This window comes from Pogona vitticeps, chromosome 2 (genome assembly GCF_051106095.1).
Source record: "Pogona vitticeps strain Pit_001003342236 chromosome 2, PviZW2.1, whole genome shotgun sequence".
NCBI classification, from domain to species: domain Eukaryota; kingdom Metazoa; phylum Chordata; class Lepidosauria; order Squamata; family Agamidae; genus Pogona; species Pogona vitticeps.
In genome coordinates this window covers 65,796,051-65,810,651 of record NC_135784.1, presented here as the reverse complement: position 1 = coordinate 65,810,651, position 14,601 = coordinate 65,796,051, and the positions used below count along the sequence as shown (strand labels likewise).

At 43.5% G+C, this 14,601-nt stretch overlaps 1 protein-coding gene across 2 annotated transcripts in view; it reads right to left on the bottom strand.

Moving 5' to 3' along the window:
- The window catches only part of ARHGEF3 (Rho guanine nucleotide exchange factor 3), a 160,890-nt gene that overhangs the window by 72,560 nt on the left and 73,729 nt on the right, over positions 1 to 14,601 (bottom strand). The window lies entirely within an intron of this gene.

Genomic DNA, 14,601 nt, shown 5'->3' with positions numbered 1-14,601 from the left:
TCCAGGCTTTGTTAGTATTACATTTATTTTCAATAGTCCTTCTAAACCCATCTGATTCATGTTTCCATTCCAAACAGTCTCAGCTGGGATCACTCAGTATACAAACTCAACATTTCAGCTACTAATTCAGCAGGAATGTCAGGGTCATAAATCCAGGCAAGCCTATGTATGCAGTGACTCACCACAGAAGCTTCAATTTCTGCTTCTTGATCTGCTTTGAGCAATCTGCACCAGTTGCCTTATGTTATACAAGACCTGGTACGTACCTGTCATAATTTGAAGAATTATTACTTCCCTTATGCGAGACATCTCCTCCTTATGCACCACACAAAAGCTTTGTCAGTACAGCAAGCAAAATTTTTGTTCAAAAGGATTTCATCAAACAACTTAGGGCAGCAAGCCAGCAAATAAGCCGTTTCTGTTCAAGAAGCTTCTGCGATTTAATTTGCATGAAAATGTAGGAAAAATTCTTGTTTCTTATTTGTACATTAGCAATAAAATTCACTCATATGCATACATACATGCATGCATACAGAGATACTTATAACATGTGTGAAAACTAAAAAGGGGGGATTAAGATCGTAATTCTAATGTGTGTGTAGCTTTTCCACAAAAATATGCATTTAGTTCAAAACACAAGGGAAGAACATTGCTTTACTTTTAACCTTCAGTCTACTAATTCCTTTGCCCCAAACTGAATCCAAAATAGTGGGTTAGCAGACCAGTGGTTTGACTCAATATAAGATACCTTCCTAAAATAGGCAGTATCAACCGTTGCTCAATACAAACCATTATTATTTATCAATAATGCCTAAGCCAGAGCCAAGCCTGTGAAATCTTTTCAATGCAGTCAGATATTAAAGCAAACAAAATCAGTTCCTCATTTTCCAAAAGGCTTGTATTCAAGAAATAGAAACCAAAGTTTTTTCTGCCTGCAGCAGGCAGTCTCTCCCATACTCTATTTCACTCTCTAATTCTGGAGCAATTGCAGGAGTCTTAAAAAGGGCAAATTTCATCCTAAAAAGGATCAGATGGTTGTACAGTGTCATGGAAGCTACTAACATGAATTTGACCCAATTCCGGGAGGCAGTGGAAGACAGGAGGGCCTGGAGTGCTCTGGTCCATGGGGTCACGAAGAGTCGGACATAACTAAACAACTAAACAACAACAACAACAAAAGGCAAGCAACACAATTACATCATGTTCCGTTTCCTTCCCATACTTCAGATGGTTCCTACTGCACATGTTTAAGGAAGGAATACCAACCAAGCAATCAGCCCTGAGAATAACCATGGATTCAGACAAAGGGGGAGAGAGAACAGTGGAGGAGCAGACAAATATAGCACCTACAGTAGCAACAGAAATTGATGCTGGCCAAAGTACAGAAGAAACCACAACAGTGAGCCTGTGCTAGCAGATGTTTACCACATTCCAAATATTGCACCATTGGATGCTTCAGGTCAGCTCTTCAACTCCAGACCAAGCTGGGAAGTCGGGATACATAAAACTTTTGTAAAGACAGAATTGACCAACCAGTCTAGTTTCTGAACCACTCAAGGTCAATATATGCCACCTAATGCAGTGCAGTCAGACAAGACTCTTTGCCTCCTTGAACTCTAATATGTGGCCAAAAAAGCAGATACCAGAACTATTGGTGCTTCCTACATATAGCACCACCTGAACTTGCACTTGCAGCAGCCATTTCTCCAGCTGGGTCAACCAAGCGTTGCAGTAGCTCCAGAACTGACCTGTCTGAGGTGGAGTAATTTTCTGCAGACATTCAGCAGTGCAACTGCCTTGGATAATGACAATATCATAATTGCATTTTGACTACATTGCATTTTGCAAGATGAGGGAGAGAACAGTGCCTACCCTGATCACAAGCCAAGGGTCAGAGATTTAGGACTTGGTGATTAACATGGCCTTTTCATACTTTACTGGGTCTGGGTGGAGTTCAGCAGCTGTCCTGCTGATGTGCAGGCAGTCCAAAGAAACAACACACAACATCGGACTAAGGAAGAGACACAAACAGAAGTGCCAGGGTGGAGCTACATTCCAGCCTAAGAACTTGTTCATACCTAGCTGCAGACATCTTTGCCTCCAGGGGATCAGATAATGAGACCCTGACAACAATGTGAACAGATGAAGTGGCCTTAGCTTCTATGAGAGCATTGGTCCATTACTATAAAAGTGACTTGCCCCTCCTCTGTAGGATAAGGTGCCACACCACCTAAAAGGCATATTGTTGCTACACATATAGTATACTGTCTACTATAAAAATAAAACAACCTGAAGGCTTGGATAGCCGACCCACCTGAAAGGCATACAAATCAAAAAAGATATATTTTTTAATTTCCAGTATACCTAATAGGATAGTTCCTTTCTTCCAAACTCCTGGCAATACATTTATTTCAATTGAATTTTAAGTGATCCAACATAATAAATTTTCCAAAATGTCAATCAAAAGATTTGAATTAAACCACTGCACATTTGATTAATATTTTGAATCTGACCTCCACTGACAATTCAGGCATATCTGTTTTCCTTTATTTTGACCAAGTTCCTTCTTCCTGGCTTCAGCCTGGATTTCCTATAGATTAGCATATCAAAATCTCTACATATGAAGATTAAGGAACTACTTTGGCAATGGAAGCAAAGTAATACTAACTGTCCACCAAAGCTCTCAGTGCTGAGTGATCTTGAATTATTAAGCAATCCAGTTTCAACTACACATTTCTATGGTAAGATACAGTGAAGAGTGTGAGCATTTAGATTTGGTACATTTAAATTAGATTAATATTTATTCAGTTATGCTTCTATGCCCATCAGAACGGTTATATTTTGTGGACCAATATTGGTCCATTTCCTGAAGAGGAAGCAGAGGCAGGAGGGAGCTGTGCTTGGGGGACATTTTATTTGCTGAGATCTTTTTTGGTAGGCTGACCTTTGTACTCTCTGGCCGCATGGTCTGAGGGGGCGGGGCTTTGACTTTAAATTGGTGCCAGCAGAAGCTCTAAGCCCCTTTCCTGAAGAGGAAGCAGAGGCAGGAGGGAGCTGTGCTTGGGGGATATTTTATTTGCTGAGATCTTTTCTGGTAGGCTGACCTTTGTACTCCCTGACCTCATGGTCCGAGGGGATGGGGCTTTGGCTTTAAATTGGTGCCAGCAGAAGCGTGCGCCTAATGGCTCACGAAATTCTATGGTTCTATTTTTGACTCTAATCTGCTAAATAGGAAAGCCAAATAGCATTTCATACACCTGGGGGCAGGAATGTTTCAGGAGTAGGATCGTACTTCTGCACTATTAGGGAGCAGGGTGGGTAGGTGGGGCTCGTCAGCCATGGAAGGCAGCCCATCTAGGAGAAGGAAAGCTCTGATTTCAAACTTCCACTGCCTTGTGGCTATATCCACTGATGGAAAAGGCTTCAGGAGATAACCTCGAGGCAAAATCCGGAGCTGGAGTCCCAGAGGCAGTTCATGTCGTTCTGATACCTCCTGCGACGTTGCTGGAACCAGTTGTATTCGCTCTTGCCTTTCAATTGGACTATTTCAGTGACGTGGAGAGGGGGGATTTGCTGCTTGGGTAACAGCCTATCCTCCATATTATTCTACCCAGGCTTCATGCTCTGGAGAGGACACTCCAGCTTCACGTACAGTGTCGAAATAACACAGGAACTAACAGTTATTGGTTATAAGTCTTTGTTCGATCGGCGTAAAGCATGACACCAGGGGCTACTTCTGATGGTGGGAGAGCCGACAAGCAGATCAATAACCCTGCACCATGCAACAATCAGAAGAAAACTGTCCTAAAGTTGGGCACCTGGAATGTTGGGACAATGACCCCTGGCTTTTCTGACAACCTGCAGGAAATAGATGACGTGCGCAAGACAGCTGTCATCGACAAAGAACTGAGTTGACTGTGGATGGACATTGCTGCCCTGCAAGAGACGAGATTGCCAGACATGGGATCGGTCGAAGAAAAAAACTTCTCATTCTTCTGGCAGGGAAAACCAGCCTCAACAGAGTTTCCTGGAGGCATCCAAGATCAAAGCATTGGCATCAGCTTGATTTGATCCTCACTAGACATTCTAGCCTTCCTAGTATTACGATCACACGCAGTTACCAAAGTGCTGATTGTGATATTGATCACTCCCTTGTGTGTAGCAGAGTAAAACTGTGAACAAAGAGATTGTATCACACGAAAAAGGAAGGAAGACCACGTACTGACATCAACGAGATTCGCAATCAAAGAAAAGTGGAGGAATTTGCCCAAGTGCTTCAGGAAACCCTTCCAGGCCCGGCTGATGCAAATGCACCTGAACGATGGGAACATTTCAAGAACGCCGTTTATAACACTGCCTTGTCCACATTTGGCAAGAAGACCAAAAAGACGGCTAACTGGTTCGAAGCCCATTCGGAGGAGTTGATGCCAGCTATCGAGGATAAGAGGAGAGCTCTAGCAGCATACAAAGCCTGTCGTAGTGAGTACAACTTGCAAGCTCTTCGAGCTGCTCACAGCCAAGTCCAACAGGCTGCCAGGACATGTTCCAACAATTATTGGCCTCAGCTCTGCTCTCAGATACAGATAGCAGCAGACACAGGTAACATCAAAGGAATGTATGATGATATCAAGCAGGCTTTAGGTCCAATACAGAAGAAATCTGTTCCCTTGAAGTCTGCTACAGGCGTGATCATCCAGGACCGAGCACAGCAGATGGAACACTGGGTGCAGCCTACTCTGAGCTTTATTCTAGAGAGAATGTAGTAACCAAAGGAGCATTAAATAACATTGAGTGCCTGCCTGTCTTGGAAGAGTTGGACAGCGAACCAACTTTAGCAGAAATAAATGCGGCCTTGTATTCCCTTGCCTCAGGCAAGGCACCTGGAAAGGATAACATCCCTGTTGAAGTTTTGAAGTGCTGTAAAGAGATCATCACCACCGAGCTGTATGAAATCTTTTGTCTTTGCTGGAGGGAAGGTGGAGTACCACAGGACATGAAGGATGCAAACATCGTCACATTGTATAAGAACAAAGGCAACAGGGGCGACTGCAATAACTACCGTGGTATCTCTCTTCTCAGTGTTGTAGGGAAGCTGCTAGCCTATGTTGTGCTGAAGAGACTCCAGGTGCTTGCAGACAGAGTCTATCCAGAATCACAGTGTGAATTTTGAGCTAATAGATCCACCACTGACATGGTATTTTCCCTCAGACAGTTTCAGGAGAAATGCAAGTAACAACAACAGCCACTCTTTGTGGCCTTCATAGATCTCACAAAGGCCTTTGACTTGGTTAGCAGGGAGGGCCTTTTTAAAATACTTCCCAAGTTTGGATGTCCACCTCAACTCCTTAACATCATTAGGTCCTTTCATGAGGATATGAAGGTCACTGTAGTTTTTGATGGCTCAACATCAGATCCCTTTGACATCCGAAGCGGAGTAAAACAAGGCAGTGTCCTTGCGCCAACCCTGTTTGGGATCTTCTTTGCTGTCATGCTGAAACAGGCCTTTGGAACTGCAACAGAAGGTTATCTCCGGACTAGATCAGATGGAAAGCTCTTTAATCTCTCTAGATTGAGAGCAAAGACAAAAGTCCAACTGAAATGCATGTGGGACTTCCTCTTCGCCGATGATGCAGCCATTGTTGCCCACTCTGCTGAAGACCTCCAACAACACATGAATCATTTTAGCAAGGCTTTGTACTAACAATCAGCCTGAAGAAAACACAAGTCATGGGCCAGGGCGTGGACTCACCTCCCTCTATTACTATCTCCACACAAGAACTGGAGGTTGTTCATGAATTTGTGTACCTTGGCTCAACAATCTCTGACACACTCTCCCTAGATGTCGAGCTGGATAAACGCATTGGGAAGGAAGCTACCATGTTCTCTAGACTCACAAAGAGAGTATGGCTTAATAAGAAGCTGACAACATACACCAAAATCCAGGTCTATAGAGCCTGTGTCCTGAGCACACTCCTGTACTGCAGTGAGTCCTGGACCCTCTGTGCATGGCAGGAGAGGAAGCTGAACACCTTCCATATGCGTTGCCTCTGACACATTTTTGGTATCACCTGGCAGGACAAAGTTCCAAATAGAGTAGTCCTGGAACAAGCTGGAATTTTTAACATGTATACATTACTGAAACAGCGCCATCTACGTTGGCTTGGGCACGTGGTGAGAATGGCTGATGGTCGGATTCCAAAAGATCTCCTGTATGGAGAATTAGTGCAGGGAAACCGCCCCAGAGGGAGACCACAGCTGTAATACAAAGACATCTTCAAGTGGGATCTGAAGGCCCTTAGGAATGGATCTCAACAGATGGAAAACCTTGATGTCTGAGCGTTCAGCCTGAAGGCAGGCGGTGCATCATGGCCTCTCCCAATTTGAAGAGACACTTGTACAGCAGGCCGAGATAAAGCAAAACCAGGGAGCTGGACAGGGGACAGATTGTATTTGTCTTCAATGTGGAAGAGATTGTCACTCTTGAAGTGGCCTTCTCAGCCACACTAGACGCTGTTCCAAGACCTCCATACAGAGCACGTTACCATAGTCTCTCGAGACTGAAGAATGGCTACATCACATCATTGGTCCATTATATTTTTACCCTTCCAACACACATCACTGTCCTGGTGTCAATAGAGCACCAGTTAGGTGCATTAAGCTATATAATTTTGATTAATTTATAAAGAGAAATGGTAATATTTGTGTGACAAAGGTGTTGCACAACAAGAAGACAATTGAAATCATGAATCATTTTGTCTAAAATCTTATAAACCTATATTTAATATATGCCGGGCATGAAGATATTAGTTCGCAGGCTGAATATCGCTGTTGGGGGATTTACAAGCTAAGTTGACGTGGGAGCAGGTCTGCTGTTAGCGGAATCAATACCAAAGGGATGCTTTTCAAATTGTACATTCTGATGTTATGCACATCACTACCATAAAAAAACCAAGGGGGAATTGGGAGAGATCAATGTCCCTCTAAGCAAGGCATGTTTTAAATTTGTGTAAGCAGCAGTGGTAAGACTTCTGTTGAAAAAATCTGTCCTGAATCCTGCCATTTTAGATAACTACTGGCCAATTTTCAATATTACAGTTTTAGACAAAATGTGGTGACCTCTTAACTCCAAGAGAACTGAAAGGAGGGGATTGAGAGAAGTTACGTTTTGAGGGTGAAGTTAATGGACAATGGATTTGAACCTGAATGAACAACATCATGTTGGGGGAACATGGATTTAAGATCTAGCAAGAGGCTAGTTAGTGGCTGTTAGGAGGTAGCTGTTAATCTATCTTTCTGTCTCATGGTGATGATGGGTTAGGTGGAATCCATCATCACCATGAGGCAGAATTAATTAGCTTTTGCTCACAGATCCTCAAGCTGAGGCTCCAATACTTTGGCCACCTCATGAGAACAGAAGACTTCCTGGAAAAGACCCTGATGTCGGGAAAGTGTGAGGGAAAGAAGAGAAGGGGACGACAGAGGACGAGATGGTTGGACTGTGTCATTGAAGTGACCAACATGAATGTGACCAAACTCCGGGAGGCAGTGGAGGACAGGAGGGCCTGGCGTGCTCTGGTCCATGGGGCCACTAAGAGTTGGACACGACTTACCGACTAAACAACAAATATTAACTTTTATTATTTTATAGGGAAAGCTTTCATAGAGCTCACTTAATTGTCTGAATATGCATTGTTTGTTGCTTTTGCACTGTTTTGGAACTGTACAACTAGCTTTTTGAATTCTTTATACTTTTTTATAATTTTAATAAACCTTTTAATATTTTATCCAAGTTTGATCTTTGGGCGAAAACGGGTCTGAGTGTCTAAAGAAGGTGTCTTGGCCAAGAGGCTACATTCACTAAATTGTATTACTTTGGGTGGCATACCTTGTCTGGTTGGTGTGCTAAGTACACAGTACTTAGAGTTGCTATTAAGCAGAAGAGTTTCTGTCTCAGGTAAGAAGACAGGTAGAAAATCTAGGTTAAAAGCTTTCCCATAATTCTAATTCAGAAACCCTCTGAGTCTCACCCAGCATGGTGTGTTCAAAGACTTGTAAGTATAGTACTACAGAGGCTCCTTCACCTAGTGCACTGGTCTGGGAACAGGGATAAATTACCCCAAATGGGGTAAAAATGAAAATCCTGGGGATAATGAGGACGGTTGTGGCAGCGCAACCATCATTATCCCCAGGCATTTTATTTCTGATGATGCTGTGTGTAGGCGGGCATTCTGTTGCGGGGAGAGTGAGCCCTGGTGAGGAATTGCACAGGGCATCCACCTGCCCTCCTCGCCTCCAAAGCAGCGGACCGGGCCAGCTGGACTCTACCTGGCAGAGACCTGGTCGGGGCTCTCCTTCCTGCCCACGAGGAGGCCCCTTCCCGCCCCACCTCCCCTGAGCTCATGGCCAGTGGACCTGCCAGCCCTGCGGCGCCCGCCTCCCCTCTCCCTGCTTTCCCGGTGGTGTGGCAGCTCTAGACTGGTTGCCCAGGCAGCAGCCGCAGGTCATGGGTGAGCACAGAGGCAGGGAGGTCGGCCGCAGACAGCAAGAGTGGAGGGGCAGTGCTGGGAGGGGATGGGGTTTCGCTCTTTCCTGGCTCCACCCCACCATTGGCACCTCCCTCCCTTTCCAGCTGCCGGTGAAGGCCTTCAGTCTGCGCCTGTAAAGGAAGAGGGCGTTCCCACCACCGGGTGCCAGCCTCTGCCTGGGGCTCGGGGGTCCAACACGGGCAGGGCAGGGGCAGCCCTGGCGGGCAGGGGGATCCGGCTTTATGGGAGAGCCCGCACCTGAAGCCTCCAGCTAACCTCAGGGCCTGCCGCCACCCACAGTGATCAGTCCCTTCCACAGACCCTCTCCTTTGGCCTCTTTTGGTTCCGCAAGCAAATCAAGACACGGTTAGAGGGGAATGAAGGTCCATGCTGGGCATAATAAAGGGATGGGAAAGAAGCAAAAAGAGACACCTGGGGATCCAGTCAGCCCCCCTCCTCCCCCGCCCCATGCTGAAAACGCACTTCCATCAACGTAAAGCTGCCACTGCCCTGGATGTTTTGTGCGCCGCAGTTTGGGGTGCCTGGCTCAGGCGAGATTATCAGTCCACTCTCTTTTGCAAGCAGAAGTCCCTGCGCGGATTTGCCTTTAGGACCCTGCCCCGGCTCCAGGCACCCCAAACTTTGCATAGATAAAAAGGTTCCCCTTGACAATTTTTGTCCAGTTGTGTTTGACTCTAGGGGGCGGTGCTCATCCCCGTTTCCAAGCCATAAGCCAGCGTTTGTCTGAAGACAATCTTCCATGGTCACATGGCCAGTGCGACTTAGACACGGAACGCTGTTACCTTCCCACCGAGGTGGTCCCTATTTATCTACTCGCATTTGCATGCTTTCGAACCGCTAGGTTGGCGGGAGCTGGGACAAGCGACAGGCGCTCATTCTGTCGTGTGGATTCGAACTTACAGCTGCAGATCTACAGATCTTACAGCACAGAGGCTTCTGCGGTTTAATCTGCAGCGCCACCACGTCCTGCAAATACATATAAAAAAGACACTAGAATCCATTAAATATATTAATTAGGAAAAGAATGCAAAGCCCTTCCAGGAAGCATGCAAGGTCTGGCCTCAGAATATTTTTTGGTCAAAAGCACCACATTTTGTAACTGAAGAAAAGTCACATGGGGATCTTGACCCAAATGCTTGGTCAGCCAGGCGGGGGAATGCCGTTGCTAGGCAGGAGCCTGATCGGGGGGGGGGGGGGGGATGTGCACGCAGATGGTACCATGTGCGCCTCCTCCCCTCAAGATTTCCTTCCTTTCAAATCAAGGGGGCAATGTCGGCGTATATAAATTTGGGGGGGGGGGGTTAAAAGGTTCCCTGACCCCTGGCCTAGTGGAATGCCCACATGGGGTCCCTTAAAGGGGACTTGAGTGGGTAAATAGGAGCTCTACTACAGAACTCACTCACTCTCGAATTGGCCTTCTCAGCCACACTAGACGCTGTTCCAAGTCCTCTACTCAGAGCACATTACCATAGTCTCTCGAGACTGAAGGATGCCTAATCTAATCCAACAGAACCAACCCACCATGCACAGCTGCTTGACTTGTTGAACACCCTTCTCCCCAATAGTGACAAACAGCAATGCAGTCTCTCGTTAGTCCTGCAGTGCAAGTGTGGGTGCAGGGTGATGTGGAGCTGCTTAACCCAGGTCTGTGGTCTGAAAAGGATCCACTCTCTTTTTCTCTCCCCCCCCCCCCATGTTTCACCTTCGTTTTTTGTTTCCTTTTTAGAGGAGGGATGGATGAAACAGAGTTGCTTGAGATGCGGCCTGGTTTTCTGCTCTGAAATCACCCAGTCCTTGATGTGGATGCAAGGATTGCCCCAAATAGCACACTGCATCTCTGTGTGATCTCAAGAAGCTCAATTTAGCCCAATCCAACTGGCTGTCTAGTCACATTTTCAGTTCCTAGCTCAAATCCTGCCTCCTCTATGATCTCTGTAAGGCTACATTTGTAAAGCCAGTGTCTTTCAGACTTTATTTCCTGTTGCAGGATTACTGGAATTATATAGATAAATCAATTAGAGTACTGTAAAATATTGCATGCCAAGATAAAACAGAATCATAGAATGCACATAGTGTTGTAATTAAAATTACTGTATTCTTCAAATACAACTTGAAAAAATGGAAATACTAGAACAAAAATGAAAAGACTAGCCATTATTCCATTTAAATCTCATTTCAATCCCTAAACACAAAGTACAGCGAAGGATAAAACATCTGTGGCCTAATTGTTTCACGATAGTAAAACATAATCAAACTAGCTCTGTCATTATTAATTAACAAGGGTGTTAGGTAATGCCAGTTCAGCCAAATGTGTAATCAACAAGGTTAAAAAGATGAGATCATGTTACATGGTTCACCTGCAAAAGTAATTTTAAAGGTTTCTACAAACTCAGTTGTCTTTAATCTGTGACCTAGAATACAGACATGTTCAGACCAAAAACTCTGGAAACATTCCTTTCTCAACCTCTTTTGGAGAAAATAATAAAAATAATTGTACAATTAGTTACATAATTATAGTATACATGTAGGTCCTTGTGGGCATCACAGAAAATGTTGTTAAATTTTAGGGTTGTGCCACAGACATGGCTTCCTATGTGTATGCAGTTTCCCAGTGAATCATAAAAATGAATACGCTGCTTATCTTCTTCTAATTCCTATTTAAAAGTTGCCAATCTTCACGTATTACACTGGTGATAAGACAAGAAGACAGTACAGGAATGCATGACCGTTTATTAGGTTAGTGGAAAGCCACATAATGCAATATCTAAACCTATGTTTAAAATTTAGAGGAAAAGAAAATATAAAACAAAAATGCCACTTTGCCAACTTGTGAATGCCCATTATTCCATGTAGGATGTTTCTGGCTTGTAGCCTATTCTCAAGGAGAAATTAGGCTGGCTCTTTGCCTGTCTTCCTCCACTAGTAGGTTGTTGTTGTTGTTTAGTTGTTAAGTCGTGTCTGACTCTTCGTGACCCCATGGACCAGAGCACGCCAGGCCCTCCGGTCTTCCACTGCCTCCCAGAGTTGGGTCAAATTCATATTGGTTGCTTCGATGACACTGTCCAACCATCTCGTCCTCTGTCGTCCCTTCTCCTCTTGCCTTCACATTTTCCCAACATCAAGGTCTTTTCCAGGGAGTCTTTTGTTCTCATGAGGTGGCCAAAGTATTGGAGCCTCAGCTTCAGGATGTCCTTTCAGTGAGCACTCAGGGTTGACTTCCTTCAAAATGCAAAGGTTTGCTCTCCTTGCAGTCTAGGAGACTCTCAAGAGTCTCCTCCAGCACCACAATTCAAAAGCATCAATTCTTCAGCGGTCAGCCTTCTTTATGGTCCAGCTCTCACTTACATACATCACTACTGGAAAAACCATGGCTTTGACTATGCGACCTTAGTCAGCAAGGTGGTCTCTGCTTTTTAAGATGCTGTCTAGATTTGTCATCGCTTTCCTCCCAAGAAGCAGGTGTCTTTTAATTTCGTGCCTGCTGTCACCATCAGCAGAGATCATGGTGCCCAGGAAAGTAAAATCTGTCACTACCTCCATATCTTTCCCTTCTATTTTCCAGAAGGTGATGGGAACAGTGGCCATGATCTTAGTTTTTTTGATGTTGAGCTTCAAACCAATTTTTGGCACTCTCCTGTTTCACTCTCATTACGAGGTTCTTTAATTCCTCCTCACTTTCTGCCATCAAAGTGGTATCGTCTGCATATCTGAGCTTATTGATATTTCTTCTGGCAATCTTAATTCCGGTTTGGGATTCATCCAGTCCAACCTTTCGCATGATGTATTCTGCATATAAGTTAAATAGGCAGGGAAAAAATATACAGCCTTGTCGTACTCCTTTCCCAATTTTGAACCAATCGGTTGTTCCATATCCAGTTCTAACTTTTGCTTTCCTCATATAGATTTCTCAGGAGAAAGTTAAGGTGGTCAGGCACTCCCATTTCTTTAAAGACTTGCCATAGTTTGTTGTGGTACACACAGTCAAAGCCTTTTGCGTAGTCAATGAAGCAGAAGTAGATGTTTTTCTGGAACTCTCTGGCTTTCTCCATAATCCAGCGCAATGTTAGCAATTTGGTCTCTAGTTCCTCTGCCCCTTCGAAATCCAACTTGTACTTCTGGGAGTTCTCGGTCCACATACTGCTGAAGCCTGCCTTGTAGGATTTTTGAGCATAACCTTGCTAGCGTGTGAACTGAATGCAAACTAATGTTATGTACCTAATAGATACATACCTTTTTATTCAGGTAGGCTACATTCCCAAATGTATACAGCAGTGTTGCAGCAGTTTGATATCATTTTTAATAAGGATGGCTCCATCCTACAGAATCCTGGGACCGGTAGTTAATTAAGCACTTTGAATTCTTTGCTAGTACATTTTCCTAACTACTACATTAGAGTTCTCTAGCTGATATTCTAAGCAGCTCATCAAACCATAAATCCAAAGATGCAACCATGGCACTAACAGTGGTGTTAAACTGTTTGTAACTTTGCATGATACATTTTGGTTGTTGATAAGGTGCTTTTTAAATGTGTGTGTTTAAAAAACACTTTAATCACACATATTTAAAAAAGGACTTTATTTTAAAAATCACAGTGTTTTAATATTCTAATAGTTTAATTGCCCTACAGAATTATAACTTGCTATTTGCATTATTTATCTGTTGTTATTTCTGTACCGGTACCTATTTCAGTTTTGTTAGCTGGCTTACTTCTCAATCCTGAAAGGAAGATAACATATAGATCAAATTAGCAATACAATAGGACCCCCGTATCTGCAGAGGACCAGTTCCATAATCTACTATGGATGCCTGAAACTGCAGATATGAAGGAACCCAATATACAACATACATACAAGGTGGGAAGACAGGCCACAAGGGATGCTCTGTATGTTGCATATAGGGCTGCGGCAAACAACGGATAGGTGGAAACACAAATACCAATTCCACAGATACTGGGTCCTATGTAACAGTAACAATAGGATTGAATAAGTAACAATAGAATTGAAGTACTAGAACAGGTCTAGTTAGAGTCAAGATGCTGTTCTGAATAAAATAATGTGCAGTACTGTATGTTGTCAAGAATAGGACAAAAGAAAATCTGCAAGCATGCATGAGGCATGGAGGCAAGAAAAATAACAGGAAATATTAAAATTGGAATCCATTAAAGCAGATCTAACAGAGTAAATCCAGCTGTGTCTATTGCTACAGGTAATATTATTTACAGGCTCGCTTTTGATGACTGATCTAATTTAAACAATGGTTTTAAGCAGCTAAGAAGAGATCACAAGTGAGGAAGGGGAAACAGAAGTGGGAAAATAGTTATTAAACTATTTATAGGCATTTTTGTTGTTTGGCTGAAAGATACCTTTTCGCTTTATAAGCAGTAATGCTGCTTTTCATGCCAAGCATTCACTGGTAGAATTAAGATGACATTTATATAAGATTTTTTTTGTCTTGAACAGAATGATACAAACTTTACTTTACTGTAAACATGGTATAGACATGTTGCTGAAATTAATCAAAACATAAAATCTTAATAAATTTATAGTTGTCTCATGTTTTCACATCCTCTGACAATTATCTAAAATTTTTCCAAAGGATATTACAGCTGTTGGTTGGAAGTTTTTTACACTTCTGTACACATAGTATACAAAGGAACTGATCTAGACATCTATTTTCAGTCCTGTATATATTAATCACAAAAGGGTGCACAAAACAAATATGCTTGCTGCAATGTCACTGTAGAAACTAGATTCACACAGCCACTAACGTTCCTGTTTGCCCCGCATTGGCATTCACCAGGTAGAGAGGAGCAGCCAGCATGCTCAGTCTCAGCTCAACCCAAAGAACATACTGTAAAAGTAGCCCAGGCAGATCAAACTGAAGGATTCTCTAGTTCAGTGTCCTGTTTCCCACATGAAATAAAAGGGAGAAGCTGTGTAGGCATTACAAAATACAAATGCAAGAATAAGCAATACCTTGATAGGCCACTAAGGATTAGTAGGATTAAATTAAAACAGAGAAGTAAAATAATAGGTATATTACGCCTTTTACACAC